Source organism: Gallus gallus, chromosome 5 (assembly GCF_016699485.2).
Source record: "Gallus gallus isolate bGalGal1 chromosome 5, bGalGal1.mat.broiler.GRCg7b, whole genome shotgun sequence".
NCBI classification, from domain to species: domain Eukaryota; kingdom Metazoa; phylum Chordata; class Aves; order Galliformes; family Phasianidae; genus Gallus; species Gallus gallus.
This window is the reverse complement of record NC_052536.1, coordinates 17,258,205-17,281,737: the sequence shown is the minus strand read 5'-3', so window position 1 is coordinate 17,281,737 and position 23,533 is coordinate 17,258,205. Positions and strand designations below refer to the sequence as shown.

The 23,533-nt window shown below is 38.7% G+C and overlaps 1 long non-coding RNA gene across 1 annotated transcript in view; it reads right to left on the bottom strand.

Annotated features, from left to right (window-relative positions):
• Nucleotides 1–1,939: 1,939 nt before the first annotated feature.
• LOC124418011 overlaps nucleotides 1,940–23,533 on the bottom strand; it is a 42,093-nt gene continuing 20,499 nt past the window's right edge. Inside the window, exons 2-3 of the long non-coding RNA XR_006939452.1 lie at nucleotides 2,643–2,702; nucleotides 1,940–2,043 (exon numbers count right to left, since the gene is read on the bottom strand). This is a non-coding gene — a long non-coding RNA (uncharacterized LOC124418011). The remainder of the gene's footprint in view (nucleotides 2,044–2,642; nucleotides 2,703–23,533) is intronic.

Here is a 23,533-nt window from a genome sequence, read left to right as displayed (position 1 = left end):
TCTTTGATCTGTGTGGCTAATGGTTAGGAGCAGCTATTGATTTCCTTCTTAAGCTGAAGCTTGAGGTAACCAGGACAGGAAGATTAAGATTAATTTCCATGTATCTTTGTTTTCCCTTTTTGTGGTGTACAGCTCAAAACAGAAGTCAGCCCAAGGTGTCTCTATGCAAGCTGCAGTAGTGTGCAATGAGCTGCCTCAATTTCTTTGATCTTGTAATGCAATAAAAAGCACAGCAATGACAGCAGAGCAATAAGGTCCTAGGCTGCAGCAAGTGAGGATTTGCTCAAATAGCCAGAGGCACAGAAATAAAGGAAAGAATCTGCTTACCCTTGGAAACCCTCAGGTAGGCAAAGATCTCCAGCAAGATTCCCTTACATCCACTGCCAACCCTTAAATAAAGTCTGGGAAGGGGTAGATTCACCCCTTCTGGTCACTCAGGTGTATTGCATTGCTTTGCATTGCATGCACCTGAGCTCCCCTTGGTTGGCCCTGCCTTCCCACCAGGTGCTCAATCATTGTTTCAGGCTGTGACTTAGCATTTCTACTACAGGTCTTAAGCAAGAAATTAAAAAAAAAAAATAAAAACTGCTTACACTTGACATTTACAGGAGCCTGCATCACCCTCAACACACATCTAGTATGGGTGATCGCCTGTGACTTCTATGAGTCTGCTGTGGATGCACCATTTATAGAAGGAGTTGCAAAGCCTTTTCTCTAAAGATACAAAGGACGCTAACAGTCATTCAAGCCAACACTCTCTAAGTGCTTTGGACAGGAGAAGACCACAGCTGCTGCTTCTAGCTTCTCCTTGCAGTCAGCTGCTCCTTAGGACCCTTCTCACCAGCCTCCATTGGGCGCTCAATCGCTGGAGTTAATAGGGATCATCCCCAAAGGTCTGGGTACTTCCATCTACCTGTCCACCCAGGAGCTCACACCGACTCTCCGTGCTACATCCAGCCCAGGTGCCAAGGGGAGAATTCAGCAGCCCTTTCCCCCCTTCCCACTGCCCTTTCTGCTCAGCTGTTTCCAACCTGCAGAATGTTTGCAGCTGGGGAGATGCTGGGGCCTCCCTAATTCTACACAGGCTCCCATTCTTGCTGAGCACCCATTCCCACCACAAGTGCATTTTATGCTGTGACTGGAAATTTAAGACTATTATTTTGTAACAGTGCTTCACAACAAATAGAAGGTTAAGACTTGCGTAGACAAGTGAAGATCTGTTACAACAGTACCAGGTTATGGTATAACAGCAGAAGATCTGCTTTGCTAATGTTTGGATAGCATTATGCATAATGATATGGCTGCTTTTTTCAGAATGTAATACCAATGCAAGTCTCACTGGTCTACAATAGCAATTATTTCATATGTAGCATACAAATCTTAGAAGGTCCTTATAAGGACATCAGCAGTGAAATTACACATGTGACCATTGCTGAATTGTATCTGTATATTCTATGCTTTCCTATACTCAGTTACAACTGCTGTCGAGAGGTGTTTGTGAGGTTTTTGTTGTTGTTGTTTTGTTTTAAGTCATATCTTTTGTAATATCCTCATTCTCAAGGAGTTTGTGGTTTAAACATATTAACCATGCACTCAACCAGCCCCATTGTGTGGATCCCTGGGAAACACGTGAGCAGTGAGCTCGGAGTCCAGCCTAGAGCTGAGTCAAAAGCAATTCAGGGAGATTCATCAGTACTTTCCAAAGTAGGAATGTCCAAAGACCTGCACAAGAAAATGTGAAGAGGAGGAGCTGGTTAAAGAAACAGTTGTATTCACTTTTCCAGGCTCTGTGTTTTCACTGGATAGGTGCTGTGAGAAATAAATAATATAGAAGAAGTTCTGAAGAAGAATATTTTTCACATGCAACCATTTTTCCAGTGCGGGGTTTGCAGATTGGAACAAGACAGCAAATCACACAGAATTAAAAGAAATTGTGCTCACCTTACTGATTAGGTATGGCTGTCTATGATGTTGGTATTAAATCTGATGGATCCTGGAGAACCGGTTTATGCTCACATACTTTTTGTTGAGTATCAAATGGATCTGAGAAAGAGTACGGGCATTTTTACATTGTGTTTTGAATCTATATAAATAAAATAATGCGGTGGTGATTGTTTCCTGATCAGACTCAATACTGCACACTTTCCAGCAATATATCTGTAAATATAGCTAGCTTGTCTATACCCAGGTAGATAATGAAGAGTAACAAAGCCACATCGGCTGTTGCTGTACACCAAGTGCATTACCAACAGCCCACAGCATGCACTGTGTGTTAAGAGTGAGAGAGTGATGCTGGGCCAGGTGTATGCCCTCTGAACATCACTGCTGTGAGTCAGGGTGGGGAGGCCAGAAAGGCAGGAAGGGTTGGCCAAAACAAAGTGGCCCAAGTGCCAGGAGTTGTGAGCAAGGCTGGGTGGTGAGTAGAGGAGATGGATAGGAAGAGGTAGAAAAAAGTCTCTGTAAAGTCTCTGTAAAGTCTCTCGTGGCATCTTCTTCCCCGTGACTAAGCCAAGGTACAACTTCTCCCATCAGCTGTTGCCGCATGTGACACCAGGGTAGGTGTGACATCTGAGCCATTTCTTCAGCTTTAATGGCACCTTCTCCACCCAATCTTAATAAATCTCTCTAATTGTAGCACTTACCGTTAATCTGTCATTTGAGAGTTTTTGTAGAGATCTTTCCTGAGACTGTCAGACACGCACCTGCAATAAGTGAATCAATACAGTTTTTGTCAAGACTGCAACCCAAGAGGTACCCAGCAGAGTAATTTTCTTTCAGAGACAAGCTCTTCTTTGGGAGAACTCAAATCACAGCAGCCCCTTGCTGACCACTGCTGAATATGGGATGTCAGGAAGTTCATTGTTTATGTAGATCACAACGGGAAATAGATACACTCACAAAAAAATTCTGGTGACTCATAAACATCTCAGGATCAGCCTTTGAGTATCCCCTTTCAAAACACAGGACCTCCAACAGCTCTCAGGTTTTCTGAATTCCTGTGCTGTGCTTGGATGGCAATCACCCACCTATCAGGAGTCTGGTCATTGCTCTTATAACAGCTTGATGCCATAGTCTGACAGTTCTCTTTCAGGTCCTGAGTTGCTGACATGCCTTGTCCAGTGTTCCTAAATTGCAACGAATGTGATGGATGTAATTTGCTGCCATTAACCAGGACCCCAGCAACATATGTACTTGGCAGCATGCCTGCTGTTCTGAACCCAGCTGTGTGGTTTTTGTTCTCAGTCTGTGCTGCTGCACAAAAATAAGGTGGAAATCTGGTCGTTATTTACCACATATGTAGCTTTTCTTTTCTTTTCTTTTTAACCTATTTTATCATCTATCTTGGTAACAAATTAAACCCAAGAAGCTTACACTCACTTCTTTTATCTTAACAGTGGGCTGGGTCCTTATGGGAAGAAGCCAAGGCACACACTGAAGATAAAGATATTGACAGCTGTAAAGCTATATGTTTAGCACAAGGTCTGAAAGGGGGCTGATTCTGCTCAACCCCTTTATTTTCCTTGTGTATAACCTGCATGCCCAACAACCCACATGCTTTTAAATATCAGTGCCTGAAAACAAATCATACATTTGTTTTGCAAAATAAAGAGTTTTAATTAATTCATTGATTAATTGCATGAGAACAATGTACCTGAACAGAATGAAGAGAAAAAAGCTCAATGATTTATTTTCTGAACGTTCATTGAAATACATTTAAAAATACAGTTACTATAAAGCTATCTATATGTTTAATTTATCAGTGGCTTGGGAACATCTGGAAATATTTCCCCCTCTGCTCTAATATCTGTACCTTGCTCAGTTACAGCTATTTAAGCTCTTCTCCAAGCAACTCGTATATTACAGACTCGCAGATGCAATAGATATTTATCACGTTCTTTCAAACACAAGGGGGCACCAACAAGCTAGTGGAGTGAGATACGCTGTTCATACACAGCAAATTAAAGGAAACTTAAAACTCTTGATAGTTTTTCCAAGTGGGATAGATGTCCGAAGTAGAGGACAGCAATGCAGTGCTTTATCAGTCCTTCAGTTAAAGTCATCTGAAAAGCAAATCCTTTGCATATGCATGTTATGCTGCCTCGTTTCTTTCCCTAGCTAGAAGGTGGAAGGTAGAATGCTGTTTCCTTTGTTTCATAAAGAGGGAGTTGAGCTTCTAAGAAAAAAATACAACCCCCCCCTCCCGCCCTCAAAATGCAAAGTTGAGCCAAAAAAAAAAAAAAAAAAAAACATTAGCTTTACACACACACACACATAAATATGAATATAAAAATGTTAGTGGTGTGTGTATTATTCAAACTTCCTGTCTCTCTCTCTCTCTCTCTTTTTTTTTTTTTTTTTTTTTTTTTACTTAGTGTTTGGTCAGTAAAACTAACCAAAAAGGTCTCAAAATATCAATTGTAGGATAATCTCATCTACTGAAATGCTCCCATCTGCACATACAAATGAGGGGAGTTTGTCCCAGTGCGGAAAGTGAACATGAGACTCAGCACAGCGCAAATCCTGAGAGCAGAGCTGTGGTGTGACAAAATGGCAATCTAAGACCTAAGCACTCACATTTCTTACTGCCGAATTTCTGCCCTGCTTTTCCAGCCCCACTGAAAGATTCCATGCGAGGTCGTAAGGTTACATATGTGAAAGATCAGTTGCTACTCATTTTTCAACTGTTGCCCATAAAAGATAGATAAATTCTAAGGAACACAATGTTTCCCTGCAATGAATGAGAGTTCAGTGAATGGTTCTGACAGAGCACCAGTCTTTCTTTTTCATTAATCTTTTCCCTGACTTCAGACACTGGGGCTTTCCTCCCTAGGTGCCTCCTGCTTTAGGTGTACACTCATTCTTCCTGGAATTAATTTGTATGTTCTTCACATTCTCAGTGTAACCAATGAGCTAGCCTTTCCGTCTTCCCAGTCCTAACAGAAGTAGAGCTTGTTTCCAGAGAAATTTCCTCTTTGTAGGTGAACTTGAGGTCTCAGAGTAAGCTCCCTTAACTAGCAGCTCAGTCAGACAGGACTATCAATTCAGCAGGTAACAGCCATGAGGAAGGAATACTTTTTTTTTTCTTTTTTTTTTCTTTTTTTTTTTTAAGAGACAACCTGTTTTCGTTCATTTAAAATTACAACCGAGCCCTGCACAATCCTTCATAGAGTTAAAATGGGTTAGTAGTGTAGTCATATCATACCTAGGATGACCATACAATTCAAATGATGATGATCCAATCACGAAAATATTCAACTTCTGTTATTCTATCTGGGAAAATGGTTCTATAATGACACAGATCTCATTGTTAAGATTTTCCTGATAATCTACCATGTTTTTACTTGCACAGAATTGTTTTCCCCATTCATGCTGTTCAGATAGCTTGCAAACTACCTGTGCGCTCTTGTGTTTAGCTGCCTGCCACATTTTGGAAGGATTTATGGGTAGATTGCAACTCATGACTTCTGAAGATGGAACAACCTGCACTTTCAAATTATCTACCCCCAAACCAGGGAACTGCTGGGCTTGAGGCTCTACACCAGAATTCCCTCTGCATTAACTGCATGCACGTATAACCTTGATGCAGTGTAATCAGAGATGTTAGGTTTCTTTGCCCAGATAACCACCGCTTTGTAGACACAAGATTATTTTTTCTTGTTTCTCACCTACTTCTTGTAGGTAGAACTGCTAATTAGTTAGCCCAATTATGTTTCTAATAGGGTTGCTTTCTTTGTGGCTGCTAGAAGCAGTGTTAACTCCTGAACTTGCAAAAACTCCGTGTTTTCTTACACTGAACTGCACAAAATCTCTTCAAGCAGAACCGTTCCTGTGTTACACTGCCGGGATGTTTGGCAATCAGCTCACTCACCACAACACCAACTGAACATCACCTGATGCTTTCGTTCAGGGCTTCAGTAATCTATATTCGTGGACATCCCGATCTTTTGCTCTTGCTTTTCAAGAGTCATCATTTTTTGTTGTTTTCATATTTACCTCTTCTCCCTATAGATAAATATATTTGATTCTTTTGCTTTCTTTTCCTTTGTGTTTTCCCTCTTTTATCTGCAGATATTTTCCATATGTGTAGCCTAGACTTCTCAGATGCCATCGATAAATGCGTTACATTAAACGATATTGAAGCATCCATCTCTGCAGTGTTTCCAAACAATGTACAATACATGTGACAACACCAGGGAAGCTAGCCAAGGACACCAGAGCAAAAAGTGTCCTGGAATTTTTAACATTCACATGAAACATCTGTTTCTCATCAATGCATGGAATTTCATAGATCTTCTTCAGACATATGAACCAACCCTTTGGGGATTTGAACACATTGTTTCAGGGAAGCAAGTTAGTGCATACGTGATAAGGAAATTATACAATGATTACGGTTCCACATGGATAATTTTCAGTGGTAATACTGGCTTAGGCCAACCCTGCATACTGCTGATTCACTTCTCCTGTATTATGGTTCCACAGGCATTTGAGAAACAACTCAGGTAAATGAGCTGAATGAAAAAGAAAAAAGTTTTTTTTTTTTTTCATTCTCATTCGAATGAGTACCTCAAACCATTTCACAACAAACAGCACACATATTCTGGAAGGAGAAGCAGCCCTACCTGTCCTAGCCATGCTGCTACATGTGGCACTAGGGCCTGAACATCATTCTGTCACGGATAAGTTACAAAATGCACTACCATGAATACTAAAGTTTCTAACATCTTGGATGTCAGGTTTGATAAAATTTCAGTTCAGACAGTTGCAAACTTTCTAAACTTTATTTTATTTGCTATGTCAGCTATGGCATGTAACATTTTAATCAACTGGAATGAAATAGTCTTCTTTCCATAGCATGGGGCTTTCCTCAGATGGGAAATTCTATTGCTAACCAAGTAGAAATAAATTTAAATGATGACAGCAAACTAGTTTTCTTTCTGTTATATTTATATTTCCACCCAAGACAATGGAACAAATGGAAATATGCTGCTGATGTGATAAAGATAATGCTGCCAAACTAAAGTACCTTCACTTTGCCAACCATGTTCAGTACAGATTTGCTGCAGATTTCCCAACTTGCATATTGAATTTGTATTGATGGCAAAAGGAAACTTGACCTGCAGAGCTGAATTTTATTCATGAGCTCTACAGAGGTAGTTTAAAAGGAATGCGTTTCTTCAGTGCATTTGATATGTGCAAAGCTCAGGTAAACTGGATTCTAAAATATACCAGGGAACTAACTAACCAAATAAAACCGAATGTAGAAATGCACAAAGCTCCTGCAGGTCACACCCAAGGGTAAAGTTACCCTTCCCTACTCCCACCCTTTGTATTTGGCACCAGGATGTGTAAGTCCATGCCCATGACAGAGGCAATATTTGCCTTCTTTTCAAGTGTCTCTGTTCACATCGTGCTAGAAATGAAATAAAATAGTAATAAACTTGTACTCCTTGCCTTAAACAAACCTGGATGTGAAAAAAAAAAAGGAGGTGCCAGGGGTAGTTTCATCATTCTGAGGATTCATAGCGTTGCCATTATTGAACATCACACACACACTCAGCTGATGAGAACAACCTGTACAGGCAGAACTATACTAACGTCATCCTCAGTGATGCAAAGATTTAAACATTGTATTAGCTCCGATTTTTGCCAGGATTAAAGACAACACCTTCTCATTCCACAAGCATATCATTTTCCTTGTCTGGGGAAAGTGAAAAGCCACAGACAAGCTTTCTGTAGAGAACATAATATGAACTAGTAGCAAGGAATAAAATCCCAAGGGTTTGGCAGGGGTCTGATGCCAAGAACACTTCCAGCAAAATTAAGGGATAATCAGCACCAGATAGCACTGATATCAAAACCAGGAGAGCCAGAGGTAACTCTGCTATACAGTTAGTGAACTTGCAGAGTAAGAAAAACACAGGAAAGGACATGTATAATTAGGACTCCATGGCCTGAATCCGTCTCCTTTCACTGATGTAATGAAATTAATTCCTGTTAAATCAATAAAGTTACAATAGTAAGTGGGAATAGTAACAAATGTTTGGTCATTAAGGAACGTTGCGATGATGTCTGAGGATGCAATGCTTAAGTTTTGATAGAAGTCTAAAGCAGTAGTTCGAGAGTCATCTTCTGTAGGGCTCAAGAATTTACATGTTTTATTAGCAGTCATTTTATAATCAACAAAATGTTATTGTGCCAGATGTGTATTTATAAATATCACCGGATTCACTACAGCACCAACTTTATTTATGTGATAAATATTGACTTGTTTGCCTTTGTAAATGATCTCTTTCGCCCGGGCCTCTTTAATTAGTTCCGCTTTCTGTCAGTCTCTGGAATTGATTTTTGTGTGTTTACTCTTTCTGAACTGTCTGCACAATCCTTGCATAAATGCCAGAACTTGGGTGATATGTTATTCATCTCTGAAGCTTTGTTAAAGTGTTCTGAAAAGTGAAAAATTGAGGTTTCTATAAATCTGCCAGAGAATCACAGCCAGTTTTTTTTTGAAGAAGTTGAAGAAACTTGGAAATGGGCAGGAAAAGTTTAAACGTGTTTTCTTTAACAGTTTGAAACATCGTATTTCATGTTGCTATTATAAACAGTGGAATGCCCTATTCCCTTATTTGGTTAAAAAAGCAGACAAGCTATATGCAGCGGGTATTCTGCCTTAAAGACCTTTTTTACAACAATTATTAATTACACTGCACGATAGCTGGCATACCACATTGATGCTACCGAGCTGAGAAGCCAAATATTGAAAGTTTCTGTTTGAAGGTTCAGTTCATAACCCTTCTGTTTGGATTAGAGGCAGTATGTTTGTGTGAATTTTTTTTTGCAGAAAGTCCAGCTTCCAATGTTTGATGGAAGTGACGTTATAACAAACTGTGTCTCCAAAGCCATCCGAAAATGAACAGAAAAACTCTTAAATACCAGTATTTCGTACACTTCTGCTTGACCCTTTCCTTTCCTTTCCTTTCCTTTCCTTTCCTTTCCTTTCCTTCCCTTTCCTTGCCTTTCCTTGCCTTTCCTTGCCTTTCCTTGCCTTTCCTTGCCTTTCCTTGCCTTTCCTTGCCTTTCCTTTCCTTTCCTTTCCTTTCCTTTCCTTTCCTTTCCTTTCCTTTCCTTTCCTTTCCTTTCCTTTCCTTTCCTTTCCTTTCCTTTCCTTTCCTTTCCTTTCCTTTCCTTTCCTTTCCTTTCCTTTCCTTTCCTTTCCTTTCCTTTCCTTTCCTTTCCTTTCCTTTCCTTTCCTTTCCGTAACAAGGTGAATTTTACAGCTGAAAAGGTAGAAATCAGCTAGATATTATCATATCCAACAAGCATTCCCTTCTGAGGTTTTTAAGCTTTGCAACCAAGATTTCTATTTATCTTGCATTAGGCAACGTTTAGTGACTGGAAGGCTATTCTGTGTAAGAGCATTGACACTATTTGCACCCAGCTTAGTTATCTGTTGCAATCTGTGCCTAAGCATTTAGAAGTTTTGTCCTGCTCCACGCTGTTCAGACAGGAATCACCACATATTTTCCCAGCAAGTTAGTAGTATTTATTCAAGAGGAAGAAGCTGATCTCACATGTCACTGCTTGCCTATGTGCTGAGTGTCAGGCTTGGTTTCTCGGGGCATTCAATTACAAAGTGTATGAATATTACTATATAAATATATTGTAACTGTTTTAAATGGAATGAAAAACAATTGTGGAAGCTTGAGGGGAAAAAAGCCCCAAAGCCCCAGCTCTTGCTCACCCAAGATTCTTGTAAGTACAAGGGGCAATAAAAACAATCCACTAGCATAATATTCACTGGGTTTTACAGCACAATAAGGTATTTTGTTTCAAAATAGGACTCTGCCTGTACAAATACACTCTGACAGTACACAACTGCCTTCAGATCCCTGCACAAAGGCACTGGCATCTGAGCTTTACTCCTTTATATTCCCCCTTCACAGAAGATTTGGGATCATAATAAAGACCATCTAGAGTATAGTCACTCTGGCACTCAGTATCTTCCCCAGAAACCTCTAAGCATTTGATCACATTTGCCAATATGTCAAATGCTTGATATTATCTCTAAGTTTCTGTATCATTTCCAGGCAAGTAATTCAAGGTTGGTAAGAAAAAAGCAACAATTTTAGTTCTGAAAAATTCCAATTTAACACTGTTTTGCCAAGTTCAGTTTCAAAGTCAAAGGGAGTTCCGCGTAACTTGCTTTAGTGGTAAAAAAAAAAAAAAAAAGCAATAGTAGCATGATTATAAGCAAGCAAGTCTCTGACAAATAAACCTCAAGATTACCTGACTATTCATACCAATTTGGATACTAAATTCTGAGCCAAACCCTATCATTAAAGCCAGGTTTATTTCAGAATTGTTTTCAGGTTTGTTTCTGAAAATTATGGTCACAGTAACAATTTAATGTGGTGGACAGCAGGAATATTCAAATCCAGACACAAACCTGCAATGTGGGAGCATGTTTTTCTTGGATGTGTGCCTATCACACAATTTTATCCCAACTGCTTGTCTAAGGCTCTTACAGCCTCTGGCTTGCACAATGGGACAGGAATCAGAGCACACTGTTTATGGAGTGCCTCCGTGGAGAATTTCCCTTTGGTCAGTAGAGGACTGGTAAAGGAATACTTTCATTTCTACTTAGCTCATGAAGAAGGTATGAAAGGTACCTCATCTAGCACGTCCCTCCACTTGGAGAGAACTTCATTTCATCAGTTAAAAGAAAAACAGGCTCCTGAGTTGTTCATCTGTCAATTTTTCTAAGAGATGTCAGCACATGAAGCACATGAATTCAGTGGGAACCTTACACCACGAGTCACCAAATTTTTACCTTTGTGTGAAAGCTGGAAGAGTTATACAGCAAGAACTGAACGCGATATTGAATTGGGCTTCTGTTTGAATGTCTGGAAAAGCGTCAGCTTCTCACTGTGTGCTCGGAATCACTCTCATTCTAATAGCAACAGATTTTACCATTCCTTGTTTTTGTCATATCTGAACAGCCAGTACAACTGAAGTATTGAGCTAGCACCTGTTCGTGCCTTGCGCATAATCAGCAGAATGGTCCATGTATGCTTCACATTAATGACGTTCTAGGGGTTAATGAAATTAAGAAATATCAACAAAAGTGGTAAATATGTTTACTGGTATATATGGTATATAAACAACTGGTAAATATGTTGTTTCTTGTGAGGGTGGGCAATTAGTAATTAATGCAGTCTCATTCCTAGATTTCAGACTGAGATTGTGAGATCTGTGGAGGAAAGAAAATACCCATAGCAACCCACTCCATGTGATGTAAGCAGTTAGAGTGATACTGCTGAGGAAAATTACAACTGAAATTCAGGGAAGTGGATAAAACCTATTAGGATAGATATAGGATAAAACCTATTATCAGGTACTCCCAAAACTCACATCATACTCTCAATTACATCCACAATCTGGGGCTGTATTCCAAGATAGGTTTGCTCAGCACCTGTCTCAGTATGCAAAAGCCAAACCTCAAAATACAAATCTGATCAGATTAAGCAGATAGCTCTTTCCCTTGCTTTGGATTATATTTCTCCAACAGTATGTTTTTAATTTGTTTATATATATAAAAACTGTTTCAGAACTAGTAGAGAAGGCAATGGTAGAATGGAAAGTTATCAAATGAGTAGAACTAACAAAGAACTCTGAATGAGTTTTGTCAGCCCTGTTTCTGGCTTCTGAGAATCTGAATGGTCTTGTTTCTGGGATGTCAAGTCACAGTAGGGGAGTTGCCAAAAATAAAACAATTTAAGAAAAAATATAAATCCTATCTAGTTTAGAAGAGCTTGTCATAGGGTAACAGTTTCCCACAGACTTGAATATAGTTAGTGCAATGGTCCTTCTAAGGACATTTCCGTTCTGGAGGAATCCCCCTTCAAAACTAATATGTTATTACAGAGTCACTATCTCCAGCTGCCAAGAAGAGTCCTATGAGAAAATGACTACCCTGACATTTCCTTCTGAGGTCTCTTCTTTCTCATTTTCCTTCTGCTTGGGAGTGTTAATCAGTGACAATAGTGTCATTCACCACACAGCAGACTGGTCTAACATACAGAAATAGACCTTTTCCATAGGCTATTATACTGCATTCATTACTGCTTTAGCTGAACACCTTTCTGCAGCAATTAAGCAAGGTGATTAATATCTGCAATATCATTGTTTTCTTATCTTCTTCCCAGTGGGATAACAATGTACAGCAGAGTAGACCATACAGTGTACAGTTTAACTGGGTCGGAATTTGAATTTAAGAAATTGAATTTATATGACATAGTTCTAAAATGTGATCATTATTTAGAATGGGGATAAGAAACCTGGCTTTTTTTGTTCACAGATTACTCAAGATTCTTATTCTTGTCTCAGAGTCTTAGTCCATGGGAGTTTCCATATCTTGGGTCTCAAAGGGATCTTAAGAGCACAGCAAAACTTGCAGGAAAAAGGAAGGAGTGTAGTACTCAGAGGACCCAGTTTCTGTTATTCACGTAATATATGACCTTCAGTATCTCTGTGCCAGTATCTTTTTCTATTCCTGGTCTGCTCAGATAGTACCTTCTGAGCCTGGCAGACAAATCATCTTTAGAATTCTAAACTGAATTCAGATTTGTGAACTTCACTAAATTTACTAAACTTTTTGGTAAGTTTACATCTTTCGATAGTGATAAACTCTAGAACTAGATGAACTCAAATCTATTTTCATATTTTGCTATCAGAACTTCATACAGCTGGGATTTGTACTTTAAATACAGCTGGAAGGCTCCTTTATTCTAGGTCAATCATTCCCTAAGCCCAAATCTTATGAAGTAAAAATGCATTAGTTTTGGCAGAACTGTTGCCCAAGTACAGATTCCTGTGCTTAGTTCTCTTTCAGTCTTAAAGTTGGAAGCATCTTTATTGCACACATACCAGTGTAGCCAGAATGAGATGCTAGCATGATGTCCTTTTAGAAATAATCCTGTAAATAACAAGTATTTACACTATTTAATCCTATTGCTCATAATCATGACTTGGGGTTTAACAAATCTAATAACAAACTGCTACATAAGAATATTAAGTTGAAGTTTAGGTGGCAGTTATTTTTCCTACTTCTCTGTATTTATTCTGCTTTAGAAAATACCCTTCTCTTCCCACTGCAAAGTCTCCTTTTAAGAGCATTTCCCTAAGGAAATGAGAATGTGTATCTACATAATTTAAAAAGACTGAACATAACTGTGTTTTGGAAATTTTTTAATCTGATGATGAGCCACAGTCCTTCTTACTATGCTGCAGACGCCATACCAAAACAAACAAAGTATTTGCTAACACTCTTTGCTCTCCAAGTGGATTTGCACTCTTCAGAGGAGTGATGTATAAACATCGAAGGCATAAACAGAGGATACAGACTCCTTAGGTGAGAGTCTACAAATTTCAGCTGAGTCACAGCAGGAATAAATGTACAAGGACAAGCTGCTCTCCTTTTCTTTCTGAGGGTATCTCAGTTACTACCTAGACCTGCCCAGTAACTATTCTTCCAAAAGCCTGCAAGACAACACTAGGTAGCTGCAGGCTGGAGTTGGAGACATAAGTTGGAGACATAAGTTTTACTTATTTCACATATAAATAGCTCTGTATTGTCATTTTCACTCTTTTTAGGCAGTAACTGTTCAGCACGCAGACAATAAAGAAAGAAAGAAAAACAAATTTGTAAATTTGTATTTCCAAATAGCCAACCTTTATCTCAGGCTAATATCCTATCTTCTGCCTTGCTACTGTGAATTGCAACCATCTTCAGGTTCAAAAGGAAACTAAGGGAATCTCTTTTTAATAACGTTTGCCATTAAAATGGAATAAAGTTTCCATTAGAATAAAGACAGAATCTTAGCGTGGCAAAGAATATGCCCACTTTTAACAGACGAAGTCATCATCAGAAAAGATCGACCTATCTTCACTTAAGGAGAAAAGCTGTAATCAAGTCTTTATATTGCTCAGCAGACAGCTGAGACTCATTTCATTGTAATGTAAACTGGTGTCACCAAAAATTTGGACACCTGTTTCAGCCTTGTAAAGTAATAGGGAAGTTAGTTCTTTGCGTCAGCAAAATAAAGATTTCATACATTTTAAATCAAAATGAAGATATAAGGCATTTTGTTAGAAGAGGGACATTGGATACACAAGACTGGTATGTTATAGTTTTGACAATAGATACGTGGTAAGCAGCTGAGATACACCTTCCCTGATGATAATCTTAGTTCACTGAATATAATGAGGTACTCTACCTTAAAATAAGAGACAAAGCATGACCAGCAGGGAATAGGATCTGCTTCTTGGCTGCATTGTAGCTGATCTAGTGAGAAAAGGGTTATCTTCAATATTATGAAATTAAACATGGATCTTGGGTCAACCATTGATAATTATGAAATATGCTGAAAATCACTTTTATATTGTCTATTCTCTAAACTTCATGTGACGATTTAATGAGGAGATGTGGAAAAAAAAAGAAAAAAAAATCTCTATTAAAGATACTGAATTGATAAAGAAACATACATATGGCTAAGCTTGCTATTGGAAAAGGTTCATCCAATCTGTCAAATAATCCATAGGATTCCCTTTGCTGATATGCTTGGAAGAGTTTTAAGCCAATAATCCTTGGAAAGACTTTCTGAAAGCTGAGCACTCAAGCTGACATGGCACTACTAATCACACAGCTGGCTGAGAAGTATAGGACAGCAGAAATAGGAACCAGAAGAAATGAAAATCAGCAGAATCTGAATTCACTTTCCGGGCATGACACGATTATTTGTAAAGCAAGATATACCCCATGTCTCAGTTTTCCCTATCTATATATTGGTAACAATATGCATATATAGCATCCCGCTGATTGCTGGACAAGGAGATATCATCAGGAAACATAGGTAGAAGCTATTTTACCATATACGTATTTATGAGAAGAGTGGGAATTTTTCTGAATTAGAAATGAGGAGAGCTGAAGAATACTTGGTTATTTCTCTGTTTTCTTATGCAATGGAAAATTTGCCATTTATTTAAAATAAATAAGAGATTATGTGGGAATTAACAATAATGAAATATTTAGACTCCCTGGAAATAATGTTCAATGCAATGCTATTATTGCTTCACTTTAATCATTCAAAATGCATTAATCTCAAACTTCTCAAATTTAGCAATTTTATTAAAGACTATCAGGCTTAGAAAATGATAGTTTTTATATATTCTAAGCTAAATGAAATGTTATGCTGTGTGAACTAATTTACAATAGCAAAGTACACTGTCGTCATGTGCATTATCCAAACTCCTTCACAAATGTTAAATACTTCTCCATTTGAATTACTATACAGACATGCTTTCTGTACTTGATTTCCCTACCTGTGATACGTCCTTTCTGCTTAAAGACAGTAACATATATACATTTTATCCCACTCTTCCACCCACCCACTACTATTTTAGATAATGTGGATAGACAAAAATGTTTGTATACCTTTGGGCACATCACAGGCTATCTTTTCTCCTACTTTTTTTTTTTAATTATTCATAAATAACTTTTTTTTTTTAATATACAATTAAATCCACTGATATGAGCACTAAGCATACAGGTAGTATGTTATTCATTCTTAATAAAATATATTCAGCTCTGATAAAGAACATTTTCAGCATACCTTGTCTGCTTAAGGCTCTTTTTAGCATAAGATATTTGCTGCAAGTTGTTGACATTGCTGGAAATCTTACTCTGTAATTCAAGCTGTCTCTTGACACTATCACAATCTAAATTGTACTTAATCATGATTAGTGGTAATTATATAAAAAAAATCCTGCAGAATTTTACCTGTGGCATGTATTGTCACAGAAAGATGCAAATTGAAGGGAAATGTTTATTTTATGGATAAAATAAACACCAGTAAACTCTTCCCTCTCAAAGCTTTCTGTAGGCTTAGCTAGCGCACTGAATAAAAGACCATCTTTATGAACTTGTGTCTGTTCATAAACAGTGTCTGAATGTTCCTGTACTGACACTTCTAGGTACCCAGAAGTTGCCAGCTTAAATATTCTATTGAAGTAGGTTTTCCTAGATGAAATAATCTTTCCTCCTTCAGGATGGCCTTACCCGCTTCATTTTTGCACCACCTCCTAGGTGGTTCCAACAAGTGGAGCTCCATACTGGCACTCCCTTTTGGCACAGTGTGTTAAAGAGAGAAGGTAGATTTGTACATAACCTGATGCTGTGTCTGCAGCCTAGCTTAGCAATGATTTCATCCAAATCTGACCAAGTTCTAGAATGCTTACAAAACTTGCCTTGTTTTCTTTAGAATATACTACTGATTTTATTAAAGCTAAAGAGTGGTTGATTGGTTGGTTGATCTTCAAGATCAGGCAAAACTACCTAGTTACTCTGCAGTGTTTTCATTGCTGAAGCACCTCCAGTGTAGTGGTTTTAAAACCTAGCTAATTCTAATTGATTGACAAATGAGTATCAGTCATGTAATACCAACAGATTGGAATAATTATCTACACCCATTATTAAATAGAACAGCATTTATTTTATATACTGGGGATATAGAGTCACGACTTTTTTCCTAGCTTACTATTGAATAATTCCAAGAAAATGTAAGCTACTAAAACCCTCCAAAGATGGCTAATTCCTATTCACAATTCTCTCTGTATAAAGAACAAATAGAATGAGTCTATTGTAATATTGCTCAAGTGTAAATGCAGTACTGAATAAAAAAAGATTTACCACAGTTTCTATTTTGATTATTTCAGAAAAATATTTCCTTTCATCCTTTCCATTTTTTGAATCTACACACAAATTACCAGCATAAAACACAACGGTGATGAGTAACATAAATAGATCTAGCATCATTCACTTCATACTTGTCTGAATAACTCTTCCAAGGAATTCACACTGCAGGTCTCATGGGACTTTTCCATCACATTGACATTTCCTCACCAGACCGGGTCAGAAACACTGCACTAAATGTTCTTGTGCTTCTTACAGCCATTGCTTCTGTCTGACACCAAGCAGATATCATGTACATAGGGATCAGCAAAAGATTCACAACCATGTTTATCTTTTATAATTATTAACTTCATCACTTCATAGAGTAAGTTCATATTCAACAAGTATAACACACTTAGTTTAAAAGCGTCCTTTCCAAATACTATTTTGAAAGCAACCACAATTTCTTTATAATATTTAAAATGTTTTCCCTGTTTCAGAATTGGAAAATGCTTTGTTTAGGTATGTTTGCGCTATGAACTCGAGCACTAAATTCAATCAAGTATACATTTATTTACTACTGTAAACATAAAAGAAAAGAGGGAAAGTGTTAGTAGCATGGATGCTAACATCAAAGTACATCAATCTAAATGAACCCTACTCAGAGCTGGGAGCTTTTGTAATTTCTCCAAAGAAATCTATTGAGAAAACAGGATACTATTTGCATAATGTATCAAAATGACTGTTGGTTTTCCTTCATGAAGGCACAACAAACTTCCTGACACAGATAATATCCTAGCAACTCTTTGTGGTAACTGAGGTACCATTACAGCAACAGAAATATTTACAGTATGTTTTTATGGCACATTAAGTCTCAGCTATTAAAAAAGCTGAAGGAATTGTTCTGCATTTCTAAAAATGGACACTAAGAGTAAACCCTTAAAAATATGCAGTTTAGAATCCAATAGTTTCTTTTTGTTAGAAGCAGTGTGAATCTGGAGGAATATTTTTAAGAGACATGATAGTTCCTATTATTATACATTGGTCAATACTTTCAATACACTTTTAGTACTATTGAAATTTTCTGTTAGAAAATGCTTAGAAAAGTTAGAGTAAGACTAGCAATGTGGCAAAGTTCAATTCCTATCAAGTAAATTATGTCATCAGTATATTCAAAAATATACAGCCAGAAAGTGAAAAAAGTCTTTAACATCTAAGTATTCAAATTCCCATTTATCCCAAGCCTGATTTATTTAAGGATTTAAGAACAACATCACTTATTATTCACAGTCTATGTGTGCAGTTTATCAGATAGCAAATTTCAAGATTGAACCTGTACATAAATTAAGACTAACTGTAGAAAATTGGCATAAATGCAAAGCTCTGAAATGAACAATTAATGAAGTGAGACAGCAAAAGGCCAGTTTCTGAACTACCTTTATCCTCTGAGGTAGTTATTCATATGACCTGTTCCACTGGAGCCCATGAGACTGCATGGGTGAGGAACTTTCTGAGGTCTCTTCTTGAAGAAACTATTTTCTGTAGGAGCATGGTTAGGTAAATGCTTAGGTATCTCCTGAGCAACATTTGCTCATATTTATGCTCAACATTTTCCATAATGTCTTGCCACAGAAGGTGAATAAATAACCAGTTTGAAGTTATCTTTTAAAGCTGTATTAAATGGTATACAAAACCAGACTGAAATTCAATATCCATGTGTATTTCATGAGATCACTTTTATTTAGATGTAGATATGGCTATTTCGTCATTTTTCTCATGTTTCAAAACAAATCAGAAAAACGTAAATGAAGAAGTCAGCCTCATTTACTATAAATGTTCTCACATATTTCACTGACTATAAATAGAGTATTTCTAAGATCTGATGATATCCCTTTAGAGAGCACTACATTAAGTATCCAGCATGGGAAATGCTTATATAGTGATGCTTTTACAGCCTTCTCATTGAATGAATTAAAGCATTCATTTGCTTAATGACTCAAGTCAGGAAAATGTGTGTACAAAGTATCCTGTATCCAGAGTATCCATCATTTTCTTAACCATAAACATATGTCAGTTGACCAGTCCATTAAGTCACTTTGAAAACTGTAACTTTTGAATGACTAAAAGAACTTGGATGTAGTAGGAGAGAGTGTTATAACCTCATCTTCCATTCCTTGATGTACAGAAATCAAGAGTGAGCATGCTGGCTTATGATTTTTAGCAAATGGAAAATAAAGCTCAGCATGCTTAACTACCACTACAGCCTGGATCTGTTAGAATTTGGAAAGTTTTCTTTGAATATGGGAATCTGTGCGTAGTTTTGTCTAATTTGTTTCATTAACATAGTCGGGAAACATGATATAGCACTTAGGAACATAAACACTCTGACTTAAGACAGTTTGTTGCTATATAAGTAAAAGGCTCTTTTCTCAAAGTCGTGGCATACACAAAGATATTCTGCATAGCAGAGAAGGCCACCCACAAAGTTATGTGAATTTAATTTTTGATTCACATTCCTCTTCTTCCATAAAAGCCAAGGTGGGCCATGGCTGTTTTCCCATAAAGTGCAGAGAATGCTCAATCCAAGCCATTAGGACCTTGAACCCAGAACATCACCCCCAAACACCCCGCTAAGATCCTCTTTTTGTACATACAACAGAGTAGCAAATTCCCCGGAGGAAGCATTCAGACCAAGGGAAATGTTACAAGGATGTTATCCTTCTGCATTTTAAAAGGAATTTCCTGGCTGGTTCCTAATGCCAACCAAAGGACCAGTCGTGGGAGATGCCACTGCTGAAGAAAAGCATTTTGGTTCTTGGCACCTATGTTTTCCATCTGCTAAGTACGCGCTGTGTGTGGTCGGAGCCATTGGTTTCTCTTGTGCAGCAGACAAGAGACAGCAAGGGAGATAGCAGCAAGACAAAAGGGAGAGAGAGAGAGTCACAGAATGGAAGTTCTAATCTGAGACATGTGGAGCCAGATTCTCTGGGGATACAAATGTACTTGTCTCTGGTGATGTCGATTTATGATTTTGATGTCTTGTAAAAGTACATTTTAATGTCATGAAGAATGAAGGATCAAAATTAACCCCTGGAAGGAAATTAGCATTGAGTACATTCCTCATTCTTCTACTTCCGCATTAGGACAAGTGAAAAATATATGGAGAGAAGCACTGGTATATATTTCTAAGAAAGGTTAAAAATCCATCCCTGCTCCTTTTCTACTATTTTTTGTTGCATTTATCTGAAATTCAAACAGACACTTATGCTTTTTATGATCAATAAATGGCTGTGCTGGGGCATACAGAGTCAGTAATCTTCTTACCCAACTGTTTTTAAATATATGCAAAACAGTTTCTGGTATTCCAAATATGTGTATACACACTCATTGTCAGACCATTTCTTTTTCAGATTTGTAATGGCTTCAAACAAAAATCCAAGAAAAGGACTTGCTATAATTCTCTGCAAACGTTCCTGTTTCGGAAAGATGAAATTAGAAACTAGAATCTTCATCTCTTGAAAGAAGTTGGCAACATTAAGCCCAGCAGATCCACCACAATTCTGTCAGCAATTCTTTTTGTACCCCCCCCCCCCCCCCCCCCCAAAAAAAAAGAGCATACTCTTGTAATCTTGACAAAGCTGGTGCTCAGTTTGCAGGTGATGATAAATTTACAGAGAAAAATTGCAATTAATTGGAGTCAAAGTAAAATTCTGTTCCCCTGTTTTTCTAACAGAAAAAAAAATCACTTTCAGGAGGACAAGTTTGTCCTTCTAAAGGAAGGTATGAATGACCAACTGGAAAGGAACTCTGCAGAGAAGGACCTGGGTGTCCTGGTAGACAACTTTACCATAAACCATAAGGGTGCCTTTGTGGCCAAGAGGGCTGATGGTATCTTGGGGTGCATTAAAAAGAGTGCGGCCAGCAGGTCACAAGGGATCATCCCCCTCTGCTCTGTCCTGGTGAGACCACATCTGGAGCACTGTGTCCAGTTCTGGGCTCCTCAGTTCAAGAAGGATGGGGAACTTCTAGCGATAGTCCAACAGAGGGCCACAAAGATGTTTGGGGTCTGGAGCATTGCCATTATGAGGAAAGGTTGAGAGACCTGGGACAATTTTTAGTCTGGAGAAGACTGAGAGGGGATCTTATCAATGCTTATAAATAATTAAATGTAGGAGTCAAGTGGATGGGGCCAGGCTCTTTTCAACAGCACCCAGGAACAGCACAAGGGGCAATAGGCACAGACTGGAGCATAAGAAGTTCCATCTGAACATGAGGATAAACTTCTTTACTTTGAGGGTTACAGAGGATGTTCCAGTTCCAAGCTGCTCAGAGGTTGTGGAGTCTCTTTTTCTGGAGATACGTAAACCCACCTTGACACTTCCTTACATAACCTACTTTAAGGAACCTGCTTTAGGAGGTAAGTAGACTCAACCTCCAGAGGTCCCTTCCAATGACTATGATTCTGTACACACATACTGGATTTAATCTGTCTAGCTTGGATGATAATGAGTAGAAGAGAAGATTAACATGTTGCCCAGAAAAGTTTTAAAGACCCAGTCAGATATAGCCTTGAGAAACTAGGTTTAGTCTCATAGCCTGGCCCTGTTTTGAGCAGATGCTTGGATTGGAGAACTCTTGGGTTCCCTTCTTGCCTGATTTATCCAATGGCCCCACCATCTGGTTCAGAGCACCAAAGGTGACACAGAGCATAGCATGCCTGCCTACCCAGGGCTACAGAGACAATCATCACTCTCTTAGTTTTCTACAAAACAGTTGACAACACCAACCGTCTCTGCTCACTGACTAATGGCATGGATGCTTGCCACACCACTGTCTTCTTATTCTTTCTGGTGACAGCTACGGAGATGTAAACCTTAGATGCTGTTCCATCCTGCCACTAGGATATCCCGATTGTCCTTAGTGTCCTGAACATATGGGGCTCTGCAGCCTTTATCTTCATAAAGATATCTCACTCAGTCTGGGCAACCCAAGCCCCATAGCACACTGAGGCTTTCCAAAATACTCTAGAAGGAAACATCACATGAGATGTACTGATTTTCCTACCATGCCTCTTCTGAAATAAAAACAACAGCAAGCCCTGTGGTCCACTAATTCTTCATATGATGTTCAGGATCATGAGCCAGCAGCGTGCAGCCTGCCCTGGGAAGCAGGAGGGGATGCAACATGGATCAAGCAGCAATCATTTACACTATGTTTGTGGGAAAAATCTGGAAAGGCCACACATAAATAGCTACATCTCTGCAGAGTTTGCTGACCAGAGGAGCCAAGAAGAAGATGGAAACCAAATGTAGCAGCTGTCTCCTCTCCTAAGGGACACAGATGACCCTGACTTTGCAGTGTTTCTGCCTCAAAGGGAGTGGAGTTGCTTGAGACATCACAGATGGAGGCCTAGGAGTCAAGTGCCTGGTGTGTAAGTTCAAAGAGCCTAGTCCTGGGGCAGTCCTGGGGGCCTGTGAATGCTCAACTGCTGTGTGCTGCACTGCAGAGCCCAGAAACCAGCCTGATGCTGCTTTGAAGGGCAAAGCCTGCTCCCTCTTAGGTCAGAACTAAGTGGGAGGAGAGCTCAAAAATAAATGTCCTACAGTCCACAGGCTGTGAAGTTAGCCTTTCCTGTCCAAATGTGTGCTGTTCAAATGGTGGCTATTACGTGTGGGAGACAGCTTGATTACTTTGTCATCACTACAGCTGGACATCCAGAGGAGAGTGGTTTGAGCTCTTTGGCAGCAACGTACAGCCGCTGAACCTTACCCTGGCCTGAGCACCTACCTCTCTTTATGTCTTGGGAGAAAAAGAAGATGCCACAAATCGTTCACCTCATCAAATACTGTGGCAGCGTGTTTTCTTTCTCACAGAAGGAACATGGAAAGCAACTGTTAATACAGAAATCATCAGCTATGTGCTACCTGAGTCTTGACAGAAACGGTGACCAAAACTGGAGGCCTTGAGCAGACATTCGTCATTCTGACTTTATGAAGATATGGGCTTTATTCAGTCATTCACTAGTGTCTTGTCCCATTGACCCACACCAGACCAGATACCCGCACAATGGAAGACTTACAGGATTCCAGGTGGAGCCAGACAGGATGCTTTAGAGCATCTCAGATGACACTCAATGACTGTTGGCATTGAGATTTATGTCTTTGCATTGACCCTCACTCTCAGAACTGAAAAAAACCCTCACCCTGTCAGACAGCACTGTGACAGGCACCATATGGGAGGTGGATCCTTCTCTGTATGTATATAACTCTCCTCAGGCATGCTTATAATCAAATCCAAACTTCTCTTTATCATCACCTTGTTACAGCAACTGTTCATTTGCTGTAGTGAGATCTGAGGTTTCCCTCTGTAACATGAGCTTGGCTTCCTACGGGAACTTGTGTGATCTCCAGGAGTTAACATCCTGAGTCTGAATTACTTTTAGCACCTCTTTATTGGGTGGGTAAATATTTACATCAAGTTGTCCAGAGTTTAGCATAACAACTTCAATTTTTCCTGTCAAGAAAGTCAGCACAGACCACTTTATCAATGACAAGGCTTCTAGATAATTAAACAACACTCACTGGCTACTAATTTATATTCATTATAACTCAGACTTAGAACTTAAATAGACCAATAGAATAAACTCCACAGATGCTAAACACTTATTTGCTGTGACATTATTTACACTGAGGACTACAGAAAGCAGTAAATCAATAGAAGACTTTGGAAGAGGAAGAAGAGTGGACAATCTTCCTTTTCCCAGTACTGCTATTTAATATCCTTCCAGACATGCAGTGTTTGATGCAA